The sequence below is a fragment of the Lithobates pipiens genome, unplaced genomic scaffold (genome assembly GCF_037356315.1).
Source record: "Lithobates pipiens isolate NorthernLeopardFrog02 unplaced genomic scaffold, aLitPip1_a1.2 Scaffold_19, whole genome shotgun sequence".
Lineage (NCBI taxonomy): Eukaryota > Metazoa > Chordata > Amphibia > Anura > Ranidae > Lithobates > Lithobates pipiens.
Genome location: NW_027507764.1, coordinates 522,880,966 through 522,906,317, shown reverse-complemented (window position 1 = coordinate 522,906,317; position 25,352 = coordinate 522,880,966). Strand labels below are relative to the sequence as shown.

The window sequence follows — 25,352 nt, the reverse complement described above, 5'->3', positions numbered from 1 at the left end:
ACTTACCGGTAACGGTATTTCTACGAGTCTTTCAGGACAGCGCCGATGACCCACCCTATATTGTGTTTGATAAATGTGGTGTTATTGCTATGTTTCTGCTTATTTAATTTCAGCATGGCGGAGGTACTCTATGAACAACTGAGGCCATGGTGGAAGTGTCCGGTCTTTTAAAGTGATCTGCAGTGTTTCCTGGGAAAATGGGTGGAGCTGCGCTCTCTCCAGGTGCTGTCCTGAAAGACTCGTAGAAATACCGTTACCGGTAAGTCTAACTAGGGTTTTTTCTTTGTGCACATTAAGGTCAGCAAACTCCAACGTAGGCTCGGATTCAACAGGCTGTCCAGCTCTACTGGTGGTGGGGACTTCCTCAGACTCCTCCAGCCCTCCTGCCATAACCAATAGAGGAAAACCCGGGGAGCCCTGAGAGGAATCCCCTGTACCCACATTGTCAGTAGTGGCCAGGAGTTCTGGCTCTGCCACTGAGTCTGGTACTGCGACCGGGTCGGGATGATCCCACAGTTCCCAAAACGTAGGGAAGTCCCTACCAATGATGGCCTTGTGCACAAGTCCAACCTGATGGGTCACCGTACCCAAGCCAGTTTTAAACCGAACAGTGGTTATAGGGTACTCCCGGGTATCCCCATGAATACAGATCACAGCAATTTTTTTAGCATGACAATTCACAGGTTCAATCATTTCAGCTGTAACCAAAGTAACTAAACTTCCAGAGTCCAGCAAGGCTGTAATAGGCTTATCATTAACAGTCATTTGACACATTGGTTTGCCCATGTTTGGCACTGCAGCACATGAAACAGCTGCAAGCAGACTGTCTCCTAATGGAAAAAAATCGCACTTCATCGGTTCATCTGTCAATGGACAATTTGCTACAACATGTCCCAGTTCTTGGCAACGAAAACACCTGACAGCAAACCAAACTGGGGAAACGACAGGCAGCGCCGTCCCTTGTTTGGGACGCCAAACTTCAGTCCTGGCACCAAAATTCCTCCCCCCTATTTCCTTGCCATATTTATCACCCACTTCCCCTGGAACAGTCTTACCGATTGCCTGGGGAGACCGTGGCTTTGGGTGGAAAGTTTGTGCAGTTGTAGAGGTGGTGACCAGGTTTTCTGCAGCAAAGTACCCTTCAACAAGTTCCACCAGGTTGTTCGCCGATTTGGGGTCTCCTTGACTCACCCACTTCTGCAGGGGAATTGGTAGTGACCTCAGGAACCGGTCCATGACCACACGCTCCACTATTTGTGGCCCAAACAGGGACTCCGGCTGTAGCCATTTCCTCACCAGGTGAATTAGGTCGAACATCTGCGATCTTGGGGGCTTCTCACCTTGAAAAAAACAGCTGTGGACCCGCTGTGCTCGAACTGCCAAAGTGACACCAAGTTGTGCCAGGATTTCCCGTTTGACCTTTTCATAGTCTCCCACTTCTGCTGATTCCAAATCATAGAAGGCCTTCTGCGATTCTCCAGAAAGCAAGGGAGCAACCAATCCTACCCACTGGGTTTTAGACCAACCTTCCCGGTCCGTTCAAACGTTAGCAGAAAGGCCATCATTTGCAGTCACCTTAGAAAGAAAGTGACCCACATGGATGACTGAGGGCTTATCTCCAACATCATCAACTTTAGCAGGTGACCACTGTGCTAGCATCTCCACAACCTCAGCCAAGGTTTTCCTATCTGCTTTTGCATCAGTGGCTAGCTGTTCAACCAGCCTCTGCGATTGCTCCTGTGCGATAGCATTAGCTTGCTGTTGTGCAGCATTGGGTTGCTGTTGTGCAGCATTGGCTTGCCGTTGTTCAGCGTTTACTTGCTGTTGTGCAGCGTGGAGTGCAGCGTTTGCTTGCTGTTGTGCAGCATTGGCTTGCCATAGTTCAGCGTTGGATATCATCAACTATTTTAGGATTTCCTCCATGTTTAGTCACTCTAGGTACTGGCCTTTTAAGTAGTAACTTACTACAGCTGCCCACATTCTCCACCATATGTAACCTGGGGGACAGGTAGCAGGTACAAAGCTCCCTGGGATGAGCAGTTTCTCAGGCACAGATACCCAATCCAGTGATGTAGTGACAAACAGGGCTATGTTTATTTGTGTTATATACAAGTCCATATACAGGTGCTGTACAGTGTTCCAGAAAACAAATAAAGGACAAAAAATAGCAAAACACAAATCCTAGCCATGTCTCGGCTCTAACTATACAATATGCAGCGCCTAACTACCAGTCTGAACAAGCCTACCGCTTGTCAGTCTCTACATAAACTGCTTAACAGCTTTTACCAATCTTTTCCTCTTCACAGACCAACTTTGTCTGTGTGTCCCAGGCAGAGAGCAAAGGCTGTCTGCTCAGGTGAGCTTAAATTAGCCTGGGGAAGAGGACCAAGACCCGAACTGGATCATGGATCAGAGATTTCCGAATGTATACAGGAGGGGCCTGAGAGACGTATAAACCCCGAACAGGACTTTTCCTAGCTCTCTGGGACGCTCTGCTACTATATATTATATATTATATATATATACACACATCCCAGCTTTGTGTAGCTACATCTCCCTGCAGGCCATTAGTACGTCTGGAAGGCCAACAAGGAGAGGCAGACAGTCATGAGCCAATAAAAGAGGGCAAGCAGGCTCTGTGTCTAGAGACAACAGTGCTGGTCGTGGATGTGGTGCATCGTCATCAGCACGTGGCCATGAGACACGCTTGTCCTTTTCGGCAGCTGGACATGTTGAGCCACATCATGCCGAAGACTTGGTAGAGTGGATGACCAAGCCCTCTTCATCCTTCTCATCCTCTCTCACCCAGGCTCAGGGTACTAGCAAAGCAGCTGCCAACGCATCCTCTTCCCTCGTCTCAATGTCATCAGTCACTCCTTCCCTAGTCCCACCATGTCCTCCTGAGGAGTCCCCTGAACTGTTTGAGTACAGTGTTAGGTACATGCTCCAGGAGGATGCCCAGTGTTTTGAAGGCTCTGATAATGATACTCAGCTAGAGGAAGGCAGTAGCGTGAGCGCAGAGAGAGGGGATGCTCAAGAAGGACAGCAAACTGGCAGTCATGTTCCACCAGCTGCAGCATACTGCCAGGTTTGCTCCAGTGATGAAGAGGGAAGGGATGATGAGGTCACTGACTCCATGTGGGTGCCTGATAGGAGAGAGGAGGAGGAGCAGACACATCTCCAATGAGGCAGGATGCCCTCCAGGGGCCAGCTTAAGGGCAGCACACTGACTGCATCACATCGCAGAGCTCAGCATGTTCAGAGCGCTGCTGTCTCTGCACATTATTCCAAAAGTTCTTTGGTGTGGGCCTTTTTTGAGGCAAGTGCATTATATGTCTCAAGTGTAAAGTGGCCAAAACATCCGCCGATTGGGCACCACATGCTTGACCAGACATATGTCGACCTGCCATGCAGTTTGTTGGCAACGTACCTAAAAGACCCACACCAAAGAACCATGCAGATCTCTCCTTGCTCCTCATCAGCTGGGACCTCCAACCCCAGTATACCTTCAGTCCTCTCTGAAACCTGCACTGAGACGATTGAAGGTGTAGAATTAGGTGTGTCACAGCCAAGTACTTGCGGGCAATCTGCTATCAGTACACCAATGTCAGATTGTACCAGGAAAATGTCCCTGCCCCAGCTGCTGCACCACCGAAAGAAGTTCACTCCCAGCCATCCACATGCCCAGCAGTTGAATGCTAGCTTGGCTAAATTGCTAGCACTTCAACTGCTGCCTTTTCAGTTGGTAGACTCTGCCCCCTTCTGTGAGTTTGTGGAATGTGCAGTTCCTCAGTAGCAGGTTCCCAAACACCATTTTTTCTCATGGAAGGTGATTCTGGCTCTCTACTGGCATGTGGAAGGCAATGTCTTGGCCTCCCTGGACAGTGTGGTCAACAGTAAGGTGCATATTACCGCTGACTCATGGCCCAGCAGGCATGGACAGGGACATTACCTATCTTTCATGGCGATTGGGGGACTTTGCTGGCAGCTGGGAAGGATGCAGGACAAGGTGCAGTAGTGTTGGAGGTTGTTCCGCCACCACGCCTCCAAAATGCTACTACTGGTGATTCTGACACATCTCTCTCCTCCACCCCTTCTCCTCTTCTTCCTCCATGGCCTCTTCCTGTGCTTTGTCCTCGGAACCAGCGGTGCTCCGTAGGCGTTCAAGGGGCTACGCAAGTACGCAGGCAAAATTATGCCATGCGATGCTTGCGCTGGTGTGCTTGGGGAACAGGAGCCACACTGGGGCAGAGATTCTGTCAGATCTGCAGGGGTAGGCTGAGAGGTGGTTGACGCCATGCCAGCTTAAGCCAGGAATGGTGGTTTGCGACAATGGCACCAACCTCCTCTCCACCCTCCGACAGGGACAACTGACCCATGTGCCCTGTTTAGCTTATGTCCTTAACTTGGTGGTGCAGCAGTCTCGGAGATCCAACCGCTAGCCCATATCTTCAATAATCCCCAATTTAAGCCAGGCATGAAAATCAAAGCCTTTAAATTGTGGCTGGAGGTGTACTGCATTGGGCACTTCTACTCCTCCATGGGTCCCTTGCCCTTCAAGCACTTTGAAAATTAACTGGATCTCCCAGTTGCGGAGAGATGCAGGTTTCATCAAATTTCCCATTTCCTGTACTCCATATGGAGAAACATGGAGCAGAGGGGAGGGATATCAATGATCTATTCGTCACTTGCCAGAAACGCACAAGAGGAATGTGATCTGGAGGATTGGCACAAGTCATTCCCCAGATCACTCAAAGGTGTTTATAACACCTCTCTCATGGAAGCTAATATTAAACTATTCACGAGATGGTACCTAGTCCCCACTAGATTAGCATCCATGTTTCCTACCTCTTCCCCACTATGCTACAGGTGTTGCCAAAACGTAGGTTCTATGTTACATATCTGGTGGGAAGGTCTGAAAATCAGAGGGTTCTGGAACAATATTTTCCACATCATTCACAAGGTCACGAGCTGCGCCATCACCCAAAACCCATCCCTAGCTTTGCTGAATGGTTTTATCCAAATTATCCCGCAAATTGATTTGGTTTATTCTAACTGGAGAGAAACTCTCAATAGCCAAGGACTGGAAACAGCCCAAAGTGTCGCTATTGTCCACAAAAAGAAAAACTTCTTGGATAACAGCTCAGGAAAAGATAGTAAGTGTAATCTTGGACACATCCAAACAATTCGAAGCAACATGGGAACCCTGGGTCCAATAGATGGGCATCTCCCTAATGCCCGGAAATAATGGTCACTGAATACTGCGTATAGCTTCTCAAAAGGTTGGCAACTCTCTCTTCTCTATCTTCTTCCTACTCTCCTCTATTCCTTTCGTGTATTCTACACTCCACAATATCTGCTCATGGATCACACCGCAAGGGTCATAGGACCTAATCTCAGCCAGAGTTCAATTTACATCCAGGACCAAGGGGTCCCACGAGACTAGTCCCCCAAGGGGAGATGACACCTAAGCTTATACATTATGGAAGCCTCTTACTGAGTTAGCATGGGGGGATGCACCCATTTCACTTTGCACACAGCTTGATCCCAATGGAGAGGAGGGCACATTCTGTACTCTAAATACATAGCACACATCTGGATGATCTAACCTCTTGTTGTTCTGATGCTCAATGTTCTGTACTGTGATCTATATGATGATATCCATGTTCTGTTGAATTTTTTTGAAAACCAATAAAATACTTTGAATATAAAAATGAAACCCCCTGAGCCTGGAAAGAGAAAACTTTGGACTTATGTGGATTGGAGGTCCCAGAGCACACCAAGCTTTACTTTCAGTAAGATGGTGAGAGATGTGATAAAGTCAGACCGAAGACTTGACTGTGACATCAGTTTGTCTTCGCGCAATATTCAAGATCTTGATGTGATATACTGAAGAAATGTTTACCGAATCCTTTTCCAGGTCATGGTCTAAAGTTATATTATCTAATAACTGTTCCATGGGGATATTTTAGATGCTGGTGAAGAGAGATGTAACCAGTTTCAGCTTCATATTTTATATGAAGTATTGTAAAGCATTCAGTACCTCAAATCATAATTATATGTATGTTGTTTGATTTATGGGTCAGTTCTAGTAGTTAGAACCAACCCAAGTGGGGGTATATGTTGTAATATGTTGGCGGATTTATGTAGGATAATTTTATATATATATATATATATATATATATATATATATATATATATATATATATATATATATATATATATATATATATATATATATATATATATCTCATACCGGATCGGCTGTGAGATAATGGTACCGTATGATAGATCTTTAAATTTGTCTATGTCCCTCAGTAATGCTCAAGTCTGTGGCAGAGACTTTCTCAAATATCCTATGCTCAAGTCTGTGACAGAGACTTTGCTTAACACCCTACCGGCTGCTAGGCCTAGTGAGAGGAGGTCTATCCGGGGGTTGTAAAATCCAGCTGTGAAGCCGTTACTCTCTGTTTTTTTCATATAAGAGACTTTTCATTTTTGCAGTCTAAAGTACTTGAACTTACTCCTAACCTTCTACCCTAAACTGAGAGACTCTGTTTCTGTTTCAAATACATAACCCAAAAGAAGATTCAGTGTCAGTTTTCACAGTTCTTTGGGCCATCTAGCACGGGAATCCCTAGATGGAGTGGCAGACAAGAAGGTAACGGTAAGCCCAATAAAATCAGCAGCTCCTTCGGGGGGGTCAGTGCAACATATATAAATATATACATATACAGTACAATATTGACCAGGCCAGAATTCAGTTGACAATGGTTGAGTTGTCCAAGCGAACTAAATTTTCACATGTCTAAGGGACAGCTGATGACGCTTTGATATGTTAATCTTATGCAAGTATTTGAAGAATGGCCTGTTACTCAAAAGGTACATTTTTTACAAACTTAAAGCGGAGTTACACTCAAAAATTGAACTTTCGCTTTAGGGGGAGGTGACCCCCCTGACATGCCTTTTTTTTTTTTTTAAAGGGGGGCGGGGGAACCTTTTTAGAGGGTCCCAGCTCCCACTTCCTCCCGGCCCACCAAGCACCAGATGGGAAATCACCTCTCCCACCTCCCTCTTGGCAATTATCTGGGACACGTCACTTTTTTTTTAAGCAGAACTCCGCTTTAAGGATGATAAAGGACCATACAAGAAGTATTTATTGATGGTAATTAGACTTGAGGGGTTAACAATGAGATCAAAACGTTTTGGGTTGACCTAGCAGAACCCCCCCCCAGTGTCAGACTTGTACTTGAGAGGACATTCAAGCTGCTCTTTTCATTCTCCAAGAAGGTGACAGAAGGAACTGGCTTCTCTTAAGGTGTATGAATGCTGCACAAATCTCCTGTCACCTATTTTATATTTACTCTGTTGGATTTTGTCGTCTGTTAAAAGTATCTTATGGACTTTGTTCTGTGTAAAGTTTCAATAAATGCATCTCTCTGGAAGAATCGGATTGCTGCTGGAAATTACTCACATTATAACAATAACTAATCATCTTCTGCACATCACTACATGCGTCAGTGCAGTTTTACTACAGTATATTGTAGTGCGTCAGTGCTTTTGCACATTTCCCAGTCTCTATTACATTTGAGTAATAAGCCCCCCCATCATGTCTGGGAGGCCAACAAGGAGAAGCAGATGTCCCCATGCCACTATGAGGGGGCCAGCAGCGTCTGTGTCCACAGGCAAAGGGGGACGTAGTCCGACCTCAGGCAGCGCACCATTTTCTCTGTTTATGTGATGTTGCCCGTGCTATCCAGCCACAGCATGTAGATGAGGTGGTGGACTGGCTTACTAAACATCATCCTCCTCCTTATCCTTGATCACTCAAGCAGAGACTAGTGCGCAGTTCACTGCAGCTGCTAGAGCAGCTTATTCTGCCTCCTTGTTCATAGCTACTCCTGCCATAGCCCCAGCATTTTGCATGGAGGAGTCAGCTGAGTTATTTGAAGACAGTGTCAGACACTTGCTCCTTGATGGTGCACAGGCATTACTTGATTCTGATGTTAGTTATGATTCTGAGGTTGAGAAAGGTAAGAACATGAGCCTACACAAAGGGGAAAACACTGAGAAACAAAAAATTGGCAGTCATGTTCCCCCAGTAACAGCATATTGTCAGGTTTGCTCCAGTCACGATGAGGATGGAAGTACTGGATAGAGCAGAGGAGGAAAGGGAGGGTGAGGCATAACCCCAACGAGGCAGGATGTCTTCCAGAGCAGCCACCCTATTCCAACAGATTATGAAGCTTTTATGTCCCAGCTCACTTCCCACAGCTCAGCTGTCTGGGCCTTTTTTAGCACATGTGCAGCCGATTGAACTGTTGCAATTTGCAAACATTGCCTCAAGCAGATCAGGCGTGGCAAAAACACCAGCCATTTGGGTACCACATGCTTGAAAAGGCATTTAACCTCCCACCACTCAGCCCATTGGCAAGAGCACTTGAAAGCTACACAAAAGGAATGCAATTCTTCTCCTCCTCATCCCTCACCTTTCAGATCTACCCCTGCTATATCTCATGACCTCTCAGCAGCCTCCACTGACAGGAATGATTGTATAGCAAAGGGTGTTACAGATCCTTGCAGCACGTCTGCCAGCAGCACACCACCAGCTGTATAGTATAGCAGGCAGATTTCTCTGCCCCAGATGCTGCAGAAAAAAAAATGCAGTCACTGCCACCCACATGCCCAGCATCTAAATTCCAGCTTGTTCAAGCTGCTGACTTTACAACTCCTGCCTTTCCATCTAGTGGATTCTGCCCTCTTCCGTGAATTTGCAGAACGAGCTGTACCGCAATGGGAGGTTTTTAGTCGCTATTTCTTTGCAAGTAATGAAGACATGAATTTATGTATGTCACTAAGAACAGCACTGTGTTTTTAAAGTTGGTAAAGGATGCAAACTGATCACGCTAACACAGATCTGTTTCTGTGCTTTGTGTGGTCAGTTTAGAACAAAAAAGAAAGGTGACTAGCAGGATTATACAGGTATCTCAGATGGAAGAACTACATGAAAATGATAGGGACTGTGATTTATAAAATACACGTATGTGAACACACACATAGAAAAAAAAACTATTTAGAGTAACATACATGGTGTTACAAAATAGTACAAACCTCAACGACAGTGTACTCTGGCAGTGCATATTTAGCTATGGAGTTTATTTTTATTCTTCTGGTTTAAATAATCTTTATTTATTTTCTTCATTAATACATCTTTTATACAAAATTGCTACAAGTATACAACCTTTATATCAAATCTCATCAAAAAAAACAGAAAAACAAACCTAGATGCTAAAAAACAAGACTGGAGCGCAGCATATGACGATAGTGAGCATTTATCCGCTCTCATATTTAACAGTAATCCTACTTCGACTCTTTACCTTCTCTCCTATCCCCCTCCTCCCCTTTCTCCCCCCTTCAAAAAAAAAAAATGAATACCCTAGACAATTTTCCCTCCCCTTTCTCCCCCTCCTTCCCTTCTTTCCTCCTACGTACACTTCCTGCAATCCTATATTGGGTATCCCATCCTGTCCAACCATGGCTTCCACATTTTTACAAATTCTTTCAGATTTCCTCTCCTTGTATATAGTAACTTTTCCTTCCATACTGTTTCTGTAATTAGGTTTGCCCAATTCCCTACCGAGGGGGATTTCTCTGCTTGCCACCTCTGTGCTATAAGCTTTCTTGCCTGAAACATACACCTCAGTGCTTTAATTGTATATAGTGAGCCTCCTATTCCTTCCGGCAGACCCAGCACACATAATCTGCCCCCCCCCCCCCCCCCAATTCCCACTCTGTAAGTTTCTTTCAGAATATCAATGATCTCTGACCAATAGCGGAACAGTTTGGGACACCTCCAGAACATATGGGCCAGGTCCCCGGTATCCTGACATCTTGGACACCTATCATCCGCTCTCCACCCAAAACCAAACAGTCGCTTTGGGGTATAGTATGATCTATGCAACAACATCAAATGTGAAACCTTCTGAGCGGGCGAGATTGAGATATAATGTCCTCCCTCCAATATCCTCATCCATTGCTCATCCGAGAATATCCCAAATTCCTCCTCCCATTTCCCTCTACATTTAAGTTTTTCCGGGCTTTCTCTATTCCCTTCACATATATATGGGTACATTTCTGCTATAAGTCCTCCTCCTGCCTTTTCTTGGGAATTTAATCTATCAAAAAAGGGGAATGACTTCCGGTTCCGTTGCCGCATGTGTTAGCTGCGCCTTCTTACAGCTCCCGCTCCGGGCACCCTAAATCGGCCTAGAAATTCGACCTGAGTGGCCCCCCAGCCTAGGCACCACCACCGTGTTTTCCGGCCACACGCATCGCACAGGCTGTGGCGTCTCTCCTTATCCCGATGATAGCAGCCTCTGTGGAGAAGGCAGTTAACGCTGGCATGCAACAGCTAAAAACACAACTTACTGAACACACTACCAGACTTAACGAACTGGAACACCGTGTATCAGAGGTAGAAGATGAACTCTACCAAGCACAGGCCACTGAACAATCCCAAGATAAAACTAACCAGTTCATCCTCCAAAAATTGGAAGACCTGGAAAATAGGTCCAGACGGAGCATCTTGCGTTTTGTAGGCGTCCCTGAGTCGCTCCCTGCAGCCGCCTTAACGTAATTTTGCTCAAAACGCATTCCAGAAGCCATGGGCCTGCCAGGCCCTTTTACAGTAGAACGTGCTCACCGTATGGGATCCTTCAATGCCGAACGGAAGTCCCCACAACCCATCGTTGCAAAATATCTCAACTATGCTGACAAGTCGCTCCTTCTCCAGAAATTCAGGCAGTCCCCTGACCTCTACATTGATGGGGTTTAAATACTCCTTTTTGCCGACTATTCTATCAACGTCTCCAAGAAGAGGAAAGCCTTCCAACCGATATGTTCTGAACTGTTCAAGCAGAAAATTAAGTTTACTCTGGCCTTCCCAGCTACCTTACGGATAAAGTCGCCTAAAAGAGACCAACTTTCTTTCCAGGACCCGTTGGAAGCGGAATCCTACCTTCACTCGCTTAGGCCGGACCTACACCCCCACACGCCTTCCAAATCCTTCCAATAGTCCACGCAAGGATTCTCCTAAACGTTTCAGGCCTTCAGCTCCTGACCATCGTAATCGCAACACCCTGCGCTGATATCCTCTGGCTCGCCCATCGGACTTCTACCTCTCTACCTCAGGTCGCATGACTTGGTTTTTCCTGTGTTTTCTCTTTATTTTCTTCTTCCAGAGCAGCTGGAATGTCTCACTCTGAAACTGCGGCCCTCCTGCTGCAGCCGAGAACTGACTTTTAGTTTCGGCTCCCTGCTGGGCTAATGGGGTCTGTACTACCCTGGGCCGGGCCCCCCCCTGGGTATAGCCGCTAACCTCACTTGGTAGCCAACCCAGTCGTTATCTCCAGACTCAACCACATGGCCCCTTGGCCACTGTATTTCATTTATCATGTTGTAAGAGTTTCTCGTTTCAAGGTTCTCTCTTGTTATGTTATGCCGTACAGTCATTGCTGTGGTCTACTTTAGACATGTGCCTTATCTTTTCCCCAGAAGTCCACTGTGCACCGCCTCCAGCCATCACCTACCATGGAAGACCCGGTCCAGACTGCCCTCATGTCCTCCCAGTGGCTTTCGGGCACTCAGGCTCCGCTGCTATCCCTTTTCATACAGGGTCCCGTATGGGGAGCCGCTATGCACAGTGTTCTCATGCGGAAAAAAGTGAAGCTTGCACTAGTAGTTGTTGTAATTGTTATAATGTTCCTTCCTACTCTGCCCTCTTCGCTTTTCCTCCCCCTCCCCCCCTCCCCGGCTCTAAGTACACCATATGCTTTCCCATTGTTGAAACAACGCACCTTGTGATCTCTAAGGCCGCGTACACACGCGGGGACTGTTCGCTCAACTTTGTCCGCTGAACAGTGTTTCGGCGGACAGTCCGCTCGTGTGTGGGCTTTCAGCGGACAGTTTCAGCGGACAGTCTGCTGAACAAAGTTTTTCGGAAATTCCGAAAAACTGTCCGCTGAAACTTTGTTTCAGCGAACAGTCCCCTCGTGTGTAGGCTTGTTCGTCAAACTAAGTTCCGCGCATGCTCAGAAAGGATTTACACGCCGAAGTTTGCATTGCAGTGTATAGGACGTCGTTTTCTAGTCCCGTCGTACGTGCCGTTCACGTCATCGCTCTCGGTTTCAGCGGACTGTTCGTTCGTCGTGTGTGGCCAAGTCCGTCCATGCTAATTTTGAGCGGACTGTCCGCTGAAACTGTTTGACGGACAAAGTTGAGCGAACAGTCCCCGCGTGTGTACGCGGCCTTAGGGTAGTTTCATGGAATGTGAAGGGTCTCAGTTCTCCCCATAAGAGAATGAAGATCCTTCGACACCTTAAACGGTTAAAGACTGACATAGCCTTAGTACAAGAAACCCACCTCCCAGCCTCTGATTTCCATCGTATGCAGAAATTGTGGGTGGGCTTGGTATTGGGCTCAGAATCAATTGGACGCAAAGCTGGTGTTCCCCTCCTGATTCATAGGAACCTCCCTTGCTCCGTTATCTCCACTCACACAGACGAACAAGGGCAGTTTCTTTCGACACGAGTAAAAATAGGAACTAAGGAATTTATGATCTCCAATATCTATGCCCCCAACAGTCCCTCCAAATCCTTTTGTCACCTATTCACTTGGCTCCTCGATACCCCACATGTTCCTCATTTATTAGGAGGGGATTTTAATGATATCATGGACCCAGCGATCGATAGATCCTCCCCGAAAACCCTCTCAAGTAATCCCTCTCAAGCCGCCCCCTTCCCCTTTGGCCTCCACTATGGATTCACTACATCTCACAGACATTTGGCCGTTATCCCATCCGATAGATAGGGAATTTGCTTTTTACTCTAACCCCCACAAGGCCCTGACTAGGATAGACTATTTTTTTGGCTCAGAAAATCTTCTCCCCCTGATCTCTGACTCTGAGGTGGGGGACATAGCTATTTCTGATCACGCTCCCATAACTCTCACATTGGACCATTTAGATCTCCCGCCTCACCCTAACATTTTGTGCTTCCCCTCATTCCTGCACGGTAACACTGACTTTAGGGACTATATGGAGCGTTCCTGGGAGGAATTCTCCTTAGCCAACTCCATCTGGGTGACCCAAACCTCCTTTGGGATGCTGGCAAAGCTTTCCTGAGGGGTCGGATCATATCATATGACTTTTAAACGACACGCCATGGTCAAGTTTAAATCAGCTAGTACCCGACTGCACAAAGCCTAAATCTCCCTTGCTACCTCCACCTCTTCTGTGGACAGGGATGAATGGTCTGCCGCCAAATCCTCCTTTGACTCTTGGGCCTCTACCCTTGAGCTCACTAAAAAAGCACACTTTGACGCCACCCTACACAAGTTTGGGAACAAGTCTGGGAAGCTCCTCTCCAGACTCTGCAAGGGCCCCACCCAGCCGACTCACATTACCTCCCTTCGGGACAAGTCGGGGACCATCCACTCCACCCCCCCTGATATTAATAAGACTATGCTGGAATTCTACTCAGCCCTCTAGGGCCCAGACCCGATTGATGAGACCACTCCCTGCTCTTTCCTAGACAAAGTCCACATACCTCGCATCTCTCCCGCCAGCTAGAATCCTTGAACTCCCCTATCACGTTAGACGAAATAGAACGCACCATTAAAAGCCTCCGCCCTTCCAAAGCTCCTGGTCCTGACGGGTTTAAGTGTAAATTCTACAAAACTCTCCTCAACATTACGGTACCCATACTGCACTCAGTTTTCTCTGGCATCTGGTCGGGAGGTCCATATCTGCCTACGGGTAACCAAGCTATTATCAAGCTTCTTGCCAAGAAAGGAAAAGACCCCTTGGAACCAGGTTCCTACAGGCCCATCTCATTGCTCAACCTGGATGTTAAAATCCTATCAAAAATCGCAGCCTCCAGGCTGGCGGACATCCTCCCCGATCTCATACACCCTGCCCAATCCGGCTTTGTTAAAGGGCGCATGCCCACTTTGAACATACGTAAGGTGCTCTTGGCCCTTGAACAAGCTAAACGGGACCCAAAGTGAGATTACGCCATTATTACCCTAGATGCAGAAAAAGCTTTTGATAATGTCAGCTTTGACTGGCTTTCACTGTCCCTTGCCAAAATGTTTTTTTCGGGCCCCTTTTATCATCTCATTAATTCCATGTATTCGACCCCCTCAGCTAGGGTGGTGGCAGCGGGACTCCTCTCTGAGGAATTCCGCCTCCACAAGGGTACGAGGCAGGGCTGCCCTCTGTCGCCCCTTACTATTCAATATCGCCCTGGAACCTCTCTCCAGATATCTTTCCCAGACCGTTCCCTTACGAGGCATCTCTGTTGGATCTTTTGAGCTCCGTACATCCCTCTTCACAGACGACATCCTCATTTTCACATCAAGTCCTGCTACTGACATTTTACACATTAGAAATGTTTTCGATATCTTCAGGGTATGCTCAGAACTCCGCATCAACGATGCCAAAAGCAAAATCCTTCCTACTGGTACCCACCCCTCACCCCCTTGGACGCATCATTCTCTATTCCAGGTGGCTCTGACACATATCACTTACTTGGGAATAAAGATAGGGAAACTGCCCTCCTCCCTTTACCACCTTAACTTCCCCCCTCTTTTCACTAAACTTTATCAGGAGTTGTCTAACTGGATGGATCTCCCCCTGTCGCTCATGGGAAGGTGCCACCTTGTCAAAATGATTAGCTTTGCCAGACTGCTGTACCCTCTGCAAACTATTCCCTTATTGCTTAAACATAAAGATGTTTCGGCCCTTAACTTGCAAATCTCCAAATTCTTATGGCAAGGCAAAAAGCCCCATATAGCATTCAAGAAACTGCACCTTCCTAGGAGTGAAGGGGGTATTAGCTTACCTCATATTAAAATGTATAACCTTGCTTGTTTGCTTAGGACCAGTCTGGATTGGATAGCCCAACAATGAAGTCACTCGAACTTTGCTCTGGAATCTGCCATGGCTCACCCGTTTTCTTTAGTAGCCCTCCTCCATTGCAAGTGGAAAGCTGTCCCTCCCCCATTTCAACACAACCTTCTGCTGCGGGACATGGCACTGGCCTGGAGAGAGGTCAGAAAAACCGTCAAGCTCCCGACGTTCATTTCCTCCCATCTGCCGATCCAAGGTAAGTAATCCTGCATTCCTTCCTGGTCTCCACTACAAATCCTACGAATTATGGGAGCAACATGGACTCTCCAAATTTTCCACACTTTGTGATCCCTCATCTGGGAAACCGCTGCCCTTCTTATCCGTGTCATCTCTGTTCTTCTTACCTACCTCCCACGCTTTCTACTACAAACAATGCATCAGCTTCCTCTCCAGCACATGCAAAGCGGATTCTCTGAGATTCAAATCAAGCTTCCTGGACCGTTTTGCTTCAAATTGGACAATACTCCATTTCGGATATATACAAGCCTCTCCTATGGGACTTCTCTCCACCGCTCTTGTCTTCGTCTGTGGCCAACTGGCGCAAAGACTTTCCAGATCCTAAATTAGTCGAGAAAATCCTACATGGCCTCCGGGAGGTCCTCCACCCCACACCAAATGAAACCTGGAGAGAAACCCAGCTAAAAATAGCTCACCGGGCGTATGTCCCGTTCCTCTCCTCCAAATCCAATGCAGATGGAACCCTCTGCCCACTATGCTCGGCTCCTAGACCCTCTCTATCCCACCGATTTTGGTCATGTTCCTTCATCTCCTCTTTCTGGGACCAGGTTATAACTTTCATTTTAGAGATCACCTTATTAAAATTGCCCAAGGACCCCCTCCTACTGATCTTTGGCTACTGGGACCCTATTTTGCTACCCTGGTCTCTATTCTCAAAGGCCTCTACCCCTACAAGATCGGCCGTCCGTCCGTCCTCCCTCCAGAGATTGGATCCTGATTTGCCTACTCATCGCTAGATGTCTTATCCTCAGGAACTGGATTTCTCCTCAAAGCCCGGCCGTCTCCCAGCTCAAGCAAGAAACTCTTACCCTCCTATATAGAGAATGTCTCCTCACGGACTTTAAAGATCCCAAATCCAGATCTCGCTTTTTTCTCCGATGGCAAGCTTTCATTTCCTCAGCCCTCTCTTCGGATAACCAACGAGCTATACCTACTCTCTCCTTCTCCTTTGATGAGCCGATCCCTGAGGAATAGAAAGCCAACATATTTCCCTCTACCCATTATTGTCTCTGGTCGTCGTTTCAATAGTCATTGCATATCTTCGGGACTACTTCATCAGGACTTTTTCAATTGACAGCCCTCACCCCCCCCCCCCCCCCTTCCTTCCCTGTTCTTCCCAGTTCTAACCTCTTCCATCATATCAACCATTTCCCGCCTTTCAGTGGTTAGTACACAGATCCATCCAGTTTTCTATGTATTATCCATTTGCCTAGATACTGTATTCTACTATTTGATTTTTTTTCCACAAGAAAACTACCTTAGTCTCACTAAATGAGCCCTCTTGTGCTACACAGGCTGTTCATCCTCCTATGTTGTTAGCTGTTCTGGCTTGTACACCTGTCATGATAATTGTCATTACATGCTCTGCTCAGATGATACCCACTGTTCTTTCCTTTGTCTCATTTATTCTACTGCTGTACTGCCCGGAAAATGACTGATGGTAACCTGTACAAATGTCTTTTGTTTAATTCCTCAATAAAAACATATTGAAAAAAAAAAAAAAAGAATTATTCCAAACTGGTCCTTGTTTATCGAATTGTTTATCTAAAGCATGTCGAATTTGCAAATATTTATAAAATGAGTGTTTTGGTATATCAAACTCTACTCTCAATGCGTTAAATGTTTTTAATATGTCTCCTTTATCAATCCCCTTTATCTCCCAGACTCTATATCTTCCGATCAGTTCCAATTCTGACAAATTCCGATTGTTCCATAAGGGGGTATATTTGGTCAGACCTCCTAACCCTTTTACCACCTTTACTGCCTTCCAGACTTTTAGGGCCAGTTTTATCATGGGTATTCTGTGAATAAATGAATTTGCCTCCAATACCTCTACTATTGTCTTATGGGGTGTCCCTGCTGTCATTAATACCTCATTTATTCCTCCCTCCACACCCTTGCTTATCCTCAGCTGCTAAAAAATAGCTCCTTGGATGTGGCACTGCCATCCCTCCTTTCCTGGTTGCTAGCTGTAAGGTCTTTAAGCTAATCCTTGGCATCCTCCCTCTCTATATAAGCTCTCTAAATAATTCTTCAATTTTCTTAAACCAATTCTTATCTACCCATATCGGGGAATTATGCAGCAAATACAGCAACTGAGGCATCCATAACATTTTGATCAAGTTACATCTCCCTGCAACTGATAATGGAAGCTATTATTTTTATTCTTAAATGATTAGACTTATATACAGCAGCAGCAGTGCTCACATTGGCTTTGCCAAGTAGTTTTGGCAGTGGCACATGGTTTTGTATCAGGTGGTAGTAAGTTTAATTTGACTGGTGAAAGTAGCATAGGTACCAAATCTAAAAGATAAAGGCATTTTTTTCCTAAAAAGGGGAGGAGGAGTTAAGCTCTGAATCACTGGTTTCCCAGGCTTTTTGGGTCCTGCATTGCTTCCTGGTCCATATATAGTATATAGATTGTGGGAAGGCCACCCTCAGGGTCTGTTCTTTGGTATGGGACCGCATGGGAGCCATAGAGCCTATGTCACTTGGAAGGATGTTGCCTTCGTCTGCCACCCCAAGAGATTCACCAGTGATGGACACTACCAGTTATGGACTGACACCTTTACAGGTGTCCCTGGGCAGCAATAGAATGGTCAGCTAGGAATTGGACTTTTCACTTTATTCTAACATTCTAATATTCAGTAAAGTTGGTACAAATGGGTTCTTTAAAAATGCTCATAAGCCTGGTCTGAAGTTATTCAAAGGGGTGTCTGGTGATAGGTGGCATATGATGGAACAGGGTCTGTAAAGCACATGGGGTACAAAAGCAAGGCAACTATAGGTTAACTTGACAGGAGCATCGGAGCAGAGGAGTAGTTGCCACAACTACTACATGAGCTGGTGGGGAAGTATAGCAGCCGGTCCATAAGCATGGTACCTGCTATGGGTGACAGGTCCTCCTAGTAAGAAGGGGTCAATGTTCTGTCTCCCTCCCTAGCAGTTGGTTCCCAAAAAAGTAACCGGGACAAAAAACGCTGTATGAAGATCCCATGTACCTAGACATACCTCCTGCAAGGAGTTAATCAGTCCACGCATGAGTTCCATGCTAGGTGCAAGGCAAGACCCTGTTCTGTCACTAGGAAGGAGGTGACAGTTATGCAGGATTGGTGGAGAGGGCATAGGCTCAGTGCTAGTGATATGGGATGGAACGTTTCACTGAGTAACTGTACATTTAACCACTGCACACAGTGAACAGCGTCATAATGTTAACTTTCACATGAACATGGCCCCACCTGGCCCTGGGCATTGATGAGCACGCACACATGAGAGAGGTACCCCCTACGTCCAGAGTGAGTAGGCCCTGCCCGAAAGCGCTTTGTGCGCATTTGCCACACCTCGTTTAAAGCGCACTGCAGTTGCGATCTGCAGCGGGTGTCAATGTTAAGTTAATACCTCAAATTCAATGTGTTGGCCTGCATTAGAGAGCATGGTAAAGAGGTAACAAGCAATCCGGTTGCAGTGTGTAAAGGTAGGGAGAGTCATCCTTTAAATTTATACTCTTCTTATTACATTTAGACTCTGCTTGAACAGATATTTACTGAAGTTTAGTGAAGTTTAGTGAAACACCATGCTTTGCAAGTTACTTCTGAAGTCTGCAAGAAACAGGATGCATTTGTGGTTAGAGCTAGCTGTTAGAATTTATAAGAAGTAGGAAATATTCATAAGGTGAAATTAAGCTATGTGGTTTAATGTAGACAATTTTAAAGGTCATGATATATATTTTTATAAATATGTGTCTGGGGATCTTTTATCAAAAATTCCCCTAAAAATTCTGCTTAATGTATGACGCTCTAAATGTCAATGTTTCATGATTGGTCAAATGTCTTGAATGTCTTGTCTAATCCTGATTGGCTGACAATGCAATTTGAAGCACATAAAAGTAGTATACAGGAAGTAAAAGAACGTAGTCATGATAATCCTCAACTCGTGTGATTGTCTGATTTTACCCAATTGATTGAATGGGCTTTCCAGTGATCACTAAAGTCCAGCTCGAGCTAAGGAGGGGGGCGCACCTTACAGAAATGGTACAGAAGTGGGGTACAGCCATTAAACCGGGTAAGCTTTCTTTAAAATTACTTATAATAAGTCTTTTTGAAAAGCTTACCTTGTTGATGCTGTACCTTGAACACTTGATGTAGAGATATTGTGGTTTTCAAGACAATGATATAATCTCTGTCTCTGTCTTTGAAATAAGGTAGCTCGCTCAGTTAAGGAGTATGAAGTATTAAAATCCTCGCTAGGTAGGCCGGGATTAAGAATATAGACAAATAATTGAAAACTTAGGTTTTCAATTACAAAGGACTGGTCACTGGAAACCTCTAGAATTAATGTCAGGACATTGTCCTGGGTATTTGCTGGCAGGACGCTGCCCTGAGTGTTTAACAGGCTTATTATTTGTATACAAATAATCTCAAACCTATTTAGTTGCTAGTGTTGATAGTGGTTATTATCACAAGGTGGGAAAAGGGTATTTTGTTCCGTGAAGGTGCACCACGGATACAAACATTAAGGTTTAATATACATAATAATTTTGTGTTTCAAGAAGGTTTAACTGTTAAAGGTGTTAGGAGTATCATTGAATTCAGAACAAGAGAACAATTTATAGTCTGTCCAAAATCATTAAAGCGGTAGTAAACCCGCAAATTTTTTTTTTTTTTAAACCTGCAAAGCAAAAGGCATAATGAGCTAGTATGCACCGCATACTAGCTCATTATGAAATACTTACCTTAGAACGAGGCCCCGACATCTGGCCCAATCCACGCCGAGGGAGCTGACATGCTCCCTCGGCGTCTCTTCCGGGTATCGCGGCTCCGGCGCTGTGAGTGGCCGGAGCCGCGATATCGTCACTCCCGCGCATGCGCGCGGGAGATTTCAGTCCGGCCGGATGAGCGCTGCTGGATTTTCACGGCGAGAACCCCCTTGTGCGCATGCGCCGCTGCAGTCAGCGGCGCATACCGAAGGGAATATCTCCTAAACCGTACAGGTTTAGGAGATATTTTTTTTACCTACAGGTAAGCCTTATTATAGGCTTTGCTGTAGGTAAAAGTTAAAAAATTGACCATACAACCACTTTAAGAGTGTGTTCTGCAAATGATGTATATAAATAGAAGTCATATTATAAGTTAAAGTATAAGAATTGAACATGGGAAAGGGAGGTCCAGGAGGTAAGCTGGAACAGCCCACCCCATTTGATTTTGTGTCGGGAAATTATGGAAAACATTGTACTGAACCCTTTTTGGGCAAACATACTATCCAGAGCTCATATTCTTCAAGTTTCGGGTTTAACTACTGACGGCCCTTGTTGCCAAGAGGATTGGGAGGAGATTACTAAATTTTGTGGACAACACAAACAGTACAATTATCCATCATTTCCCCATAATAATGATTACATGATTGAATGTTATAAAGCATGGTCTAAAACATGTGATGTAATGACCCCCATTTTATCACTGAGAACTATACCGAGGGCTGCTCTATGGGAATAAATGGGACAGATATTACAGAAATACATACATACATACCCTGTTTCCCCTAAAATAAGACCTAGTGTGATTGTCGGTGATAGCTGCAATAAAAGCCCTACCCCCCAAATAAGCCCTAGTTAAAGTCCTTGTAGGTCTTCTTTTCAGGGTAGGGCTTATTTTTGAGGAAACAGAGTAGGGATTATTTGGGTGGTAGGGGTTATATTGCAGCCAACACCGGCAATCACGCTAGGTCTTATTTTAGGGGAAACAGGGTAGTTGTAGAAGTCGTACTCGCTCTCCTATCCGGTCAGAGAGCGAGGAAGAAGTAATAGAGGACTCACAAGATGATGACATCTCTTTAAAAATGAGTCAACTTAAAATGCCTCTCCAAAAGTCTGTAAATGAAACAGAATTAGTGTCAGAAGATGTAACAGCCCTTAAATTTCCCCTTATTACTATGGGTACTACCCAAGTACAAATTCCCTTGCCCCTAGGCACGGTCAAGGAAATTAAGGAAACATGTCCTAAACCTAAAAAAGATCCCAAATCAGCTGTAAGCTTTCTTAAAAGATACTGTCAAGGGGCAAGGATGTCTGGAGAGGATCTGGAAGTTATTATAACTGCTGTAGATCCTCAAACCACTGCAGAACTGAAAGTCACAGACTGGGTACGGGAATGTAAGTTATATGAAGATGGGGAAGATTGGACTGGCTTTTGGAACAAACTCCTAGCCGCCTGGAGAAAAGCATATAAACCAGAAATGGCCATAAATGATTTGCTTGCATGTAAACAACAAACGGGAAGATTTTTATTCCTTTGTGTCACGGTTGTTTAAAATGTACACATCCTGTGAAATTGATAGCCTACTATTGTTTGTCAGTACAGCCATGAATAATGGAGACCCTAAAGTCACACAAATGATAAAATTTGTTAATTCTGATTGGGCTACACAGAGTCCTAAAGATTTTATCTCCCCTGGTATTTCTGCCATGTTTCCTGCTCTCAATGACCGACCACGAGGGTCATATCCTTAGCCCTATGACAATCAAGGGTGTTTTAACTGTGGGGATCCTTCCCACTGGAAATCTGATTGTCCTCAAGGGAAGGGCTATAGACCACGGTGAGGTGGTCCAAGGAGAGCTGATTTCAGAGGCAGATATCAGGGAAGAGGTCAACAACACCAACAGGGATATCCGCAAGAACGGAAACCTCCTCACATACAAAGTGAAAGTAGAACTCCCGATCGCCCTCCAAATCAATATTATCCAAATAAACCTACTAACAGGCAGCCCGTATAGCCAAGAAATTCAGTGGATCTAATTCAGATGTACTGGCCGGGGTACAGGGATAATAATCCCCGTAACCCCTTCCACCCTAGACCATAGGGTAATGACAAACACCCCGTAGAACCACTTCAGGTGTCAGACTTGCAGGATAGACCCTTAACCAAGCAAAGTTTTGCCATCCTCACTGATTGCCCTTTATGTCTAATGGGACGGGACCTTATGTCCTCATTGAGGATAACCATTAAATTTGACCTACAAGGGGAATGACTGCTAAATCAGCCACATGTGACCTAACAATAGGGATGAGCCGAACACCCCCGGTTCGGTTCGCACCAGAACTTTCGAACGGACCCCAAATTCGAACGAACTTTAGAATCCCATTGAAGTCTATGGGACTCGAACGTTCGAAATTAAAAGTGCTAATTTTAACGGCTAATATGCAAGATACTGTCCTAAAAAGGGTTTGGGGACCTGGCTCCTGCCCCAGGGGACATGGGTCAATGCCTAAAATGTTTTTAAAAATGGCCGTTTTGGCGGGAGCACTGATTTTAATGACGATTAAAGTGAAAAAAAAGTGAAATATTCCTTTAAATGTGGTGCCTGGGGGGTGTCTGTAGTATGCCTGTGAAGTGCCACGTGTTTCCCATGTTTAGAACAGTCCCTGCACAAAATGACATTAAACGGAAATAACACCATTTAAAACTGCTTGCGGTTTTAATGTTATATCTGGTTCCTGCAATATGGTTGAAAATCATTGAGAAAAATGGCATGGGTAGCCCTCCCTGCCCATTACCAGCCTATTTGGGTCTTGTACACATATTAAGGGGAACCCTGTACCCATATTAAAAAAAGGAAATGCGTGTGGCCCCCAGGCCCTATATACTCAGAACAGCAGTATACAGGCGGTGCAAACAAGACAGGGACTGTGTAGGTTTGTTGTGTTAAGTTGAATCTGTTTGTAATTTTCAACTGGTACATTTTTAAAGTGTAGCTCCAGTCAAAAAAACTAATTTTAAGCTTTTTGGAAAACATAGGGAAGGGTTATCACCCCTGTATAATTTGTTTTGTTGTCCATCTTTTTTCATCTCACTTGCTGTTGTCTCCTTCCGTTTGCAAGTAGGAGATGTTTGTAAATTGGATGTTTTGAAAGTAGGGGCCTGCCCTATATGCTCTGCAGAAATGGCAGAACAAGGTGTTGGTTTTGCCACAACATTGTAAGCCCTCAAAGTGACTCTTGGTGGGCGCTGGAGCGCCCTGCTGTGAACGATTATATCAAGAATTGTAATTAAATGCCATTGTTGAACAGTGGTAGAAAAATTGACCTTTGGTGGTTGTGGTGCTGGTGCCACAACACTATAAGTCCTCACCGTTACTCTGGGTGGGCACAGAAAGGGGCCCTCCTGTGAAATATTATATCAAGAATTGTAATTACATGTCCCTGTTAAACAGGGGCAGAAAAATTTGGCCTTAGGCACTGGTGCTGGTGCCACAACACTGCAACCTCTCCCATATACTCTAGTTTTATTGCAGGAATTAGCCCTGCTGCAAAGCATTGCATCAAAAATTGTAATTAAACGCCCCTGTTAAACAGGGGCAGAAAAATTGGGCCTTAGGCACTGGTGCTGGTGCCACCACACTGCAACATCTCCCATATACTCTTGTTTGATTGCAGGAATTAGCCCTGCTGCAAAGCATTGCATCAAAAATTGTACTTAAACGCCCCTGTTAAACAGGGGCAGAAAAATTGGGCTGATGGCATCACCCAGAACCAGAAATGTTCTTCCAACATATCAGCGGAGGAGGAAGAGGATAGACAATCAACATAACAGTACAGTCACTCAGCATCAGCATAGGCAGTCTTGAAGGGATGTGATATTTCAAAAAAAATTATTCTGTTACATAAGCTTCAGGTGCTTGGTAGCTGTGGGTGATCCAAGACTGATTCATCTTGATGAAGGTCAGTCGATCAACTGATTCGGTGGATAGGCGCACCCTGTGATCGGTAACAAAGCCACCAGCAGCACTGAAGGTGCGTTCCGAAAGAACGCTGGATGCAGGACAGGCCAGTAGCTCAATTGCATACTGTGCAAGCTCTGGCCAGTGATCCATCCTCAAGACCCAGTAAGCCAGAGGATTTTCGGTGGGAAAGGTGTCCAAGTCTGACCTTGCCCCTAGGTATTCCTGCACCATGTAAATCAGACGCTTGCGATGGGTGCTGGAACCGATCATACCTTGGGGCTGCGGATTAAAAAATTGTCTGAAAGCATCAGTCAGACGGCCACCTTCTCCATCGCTCCTTCTGACCGATGCCTCAGCAACACGTTGTCCAGGACCAGGAGTTTGTAACCTCCCAGTCTCTGGGAACGCGTTGCACAGACCTTTCTGCAAGGCCTCCCGGAGATGTCTCATCCTCTGCTCCCTCTGCGATGGCAAGATAAGGTCGGAAACCTTACCCTTGTACCGTGGATCAAGGAGAGTGGCCAGCCAGTAATGGTCCCTCTCCTTGATCCGAAGAATACAAGGATCCTTCCGCAGGCTTTGCAGGATCAGGGAGGCCATGCAGCGTAGGTTAGCTGAGGCATTCGGTCCGGAGTCCTCTGGGTCACTAAGGACAACATGATCCGCAGCTACCTCCTCCCAGCCACGTACAAGTCCACGTGTTTCTTGGGACTGTAAATCATCCCTACAAGACTGCTGCTGCTGCTGCTGCTGATACTGAGTGCCAGCCTCCACCTCCATGCTGACACAATCATCCTCCTCCTCCTCTTCCTCCTCCTCATCCTCTTCCTGTGTGATGGGTGGCACAGCAGGAACACTGTCTGGATAAAGGGGGCCTTGAGAGGCAAGGAAGTCCTCCTCTTCCTGCCTCTGTTCTGCCTCAAGTGCCCTGTCCATTATTCCACGCAGCGTATGCTCCAAGAGGTGGACAAGAGGTACAGTGTCACTGATGCATGCACTGTCACTGCTCACCATCCTTGTGGCCTCCTCAAACGGTGACAGGACAGTGCATGCATCCCTGATCATGCCCCACTGGCGTGGTGAGAAAAAACCGAGCTCCCCTGACTCTGTCCTGGTGCCGTAGTCGCACAGGTACTCATTGATGGCCCTCTGCTGCGTGTGCAGCCGCTGCAGCATGGCCAACGTTGAGTTCCATCTGGTGGGCATGTCACATATAAGGCGGTTCTTGGGCAGGTTCAACTCCTTTTGGAGCTCAGCCAGCCGAGCACAGGCATTAAATGATCGGCGGAAATGCACACAGACTTTCCTGGCCTGCTTCAGGACATCCTGTAAGCCGGGGTACCTGCCCAAGAACCGCTGCACCACCAGGTTAAGGACGTGAGCTACACAGGGCACATGGGTCAGTTGTCCCTGTCGGAGGGCGGAGAGGAG

General features: G+C 45.9%; 1 protein-coding gene across 1 annotated transcript in view; it reads right to left on the bottom strand.

The window, feature by feature from the left end:
• The window catches only part of LOC143998093 (voltage-dependent T-type calcium channel subunit alpha-1I-like), a 1,330,488-nt gene that overhangs the window by 1,186,237 nt on the left and 118,899 nt on the right, over positions 1-25,352 (bottom strand). The gene's annotated exons all lie outside the window — the stretch shown is intronic.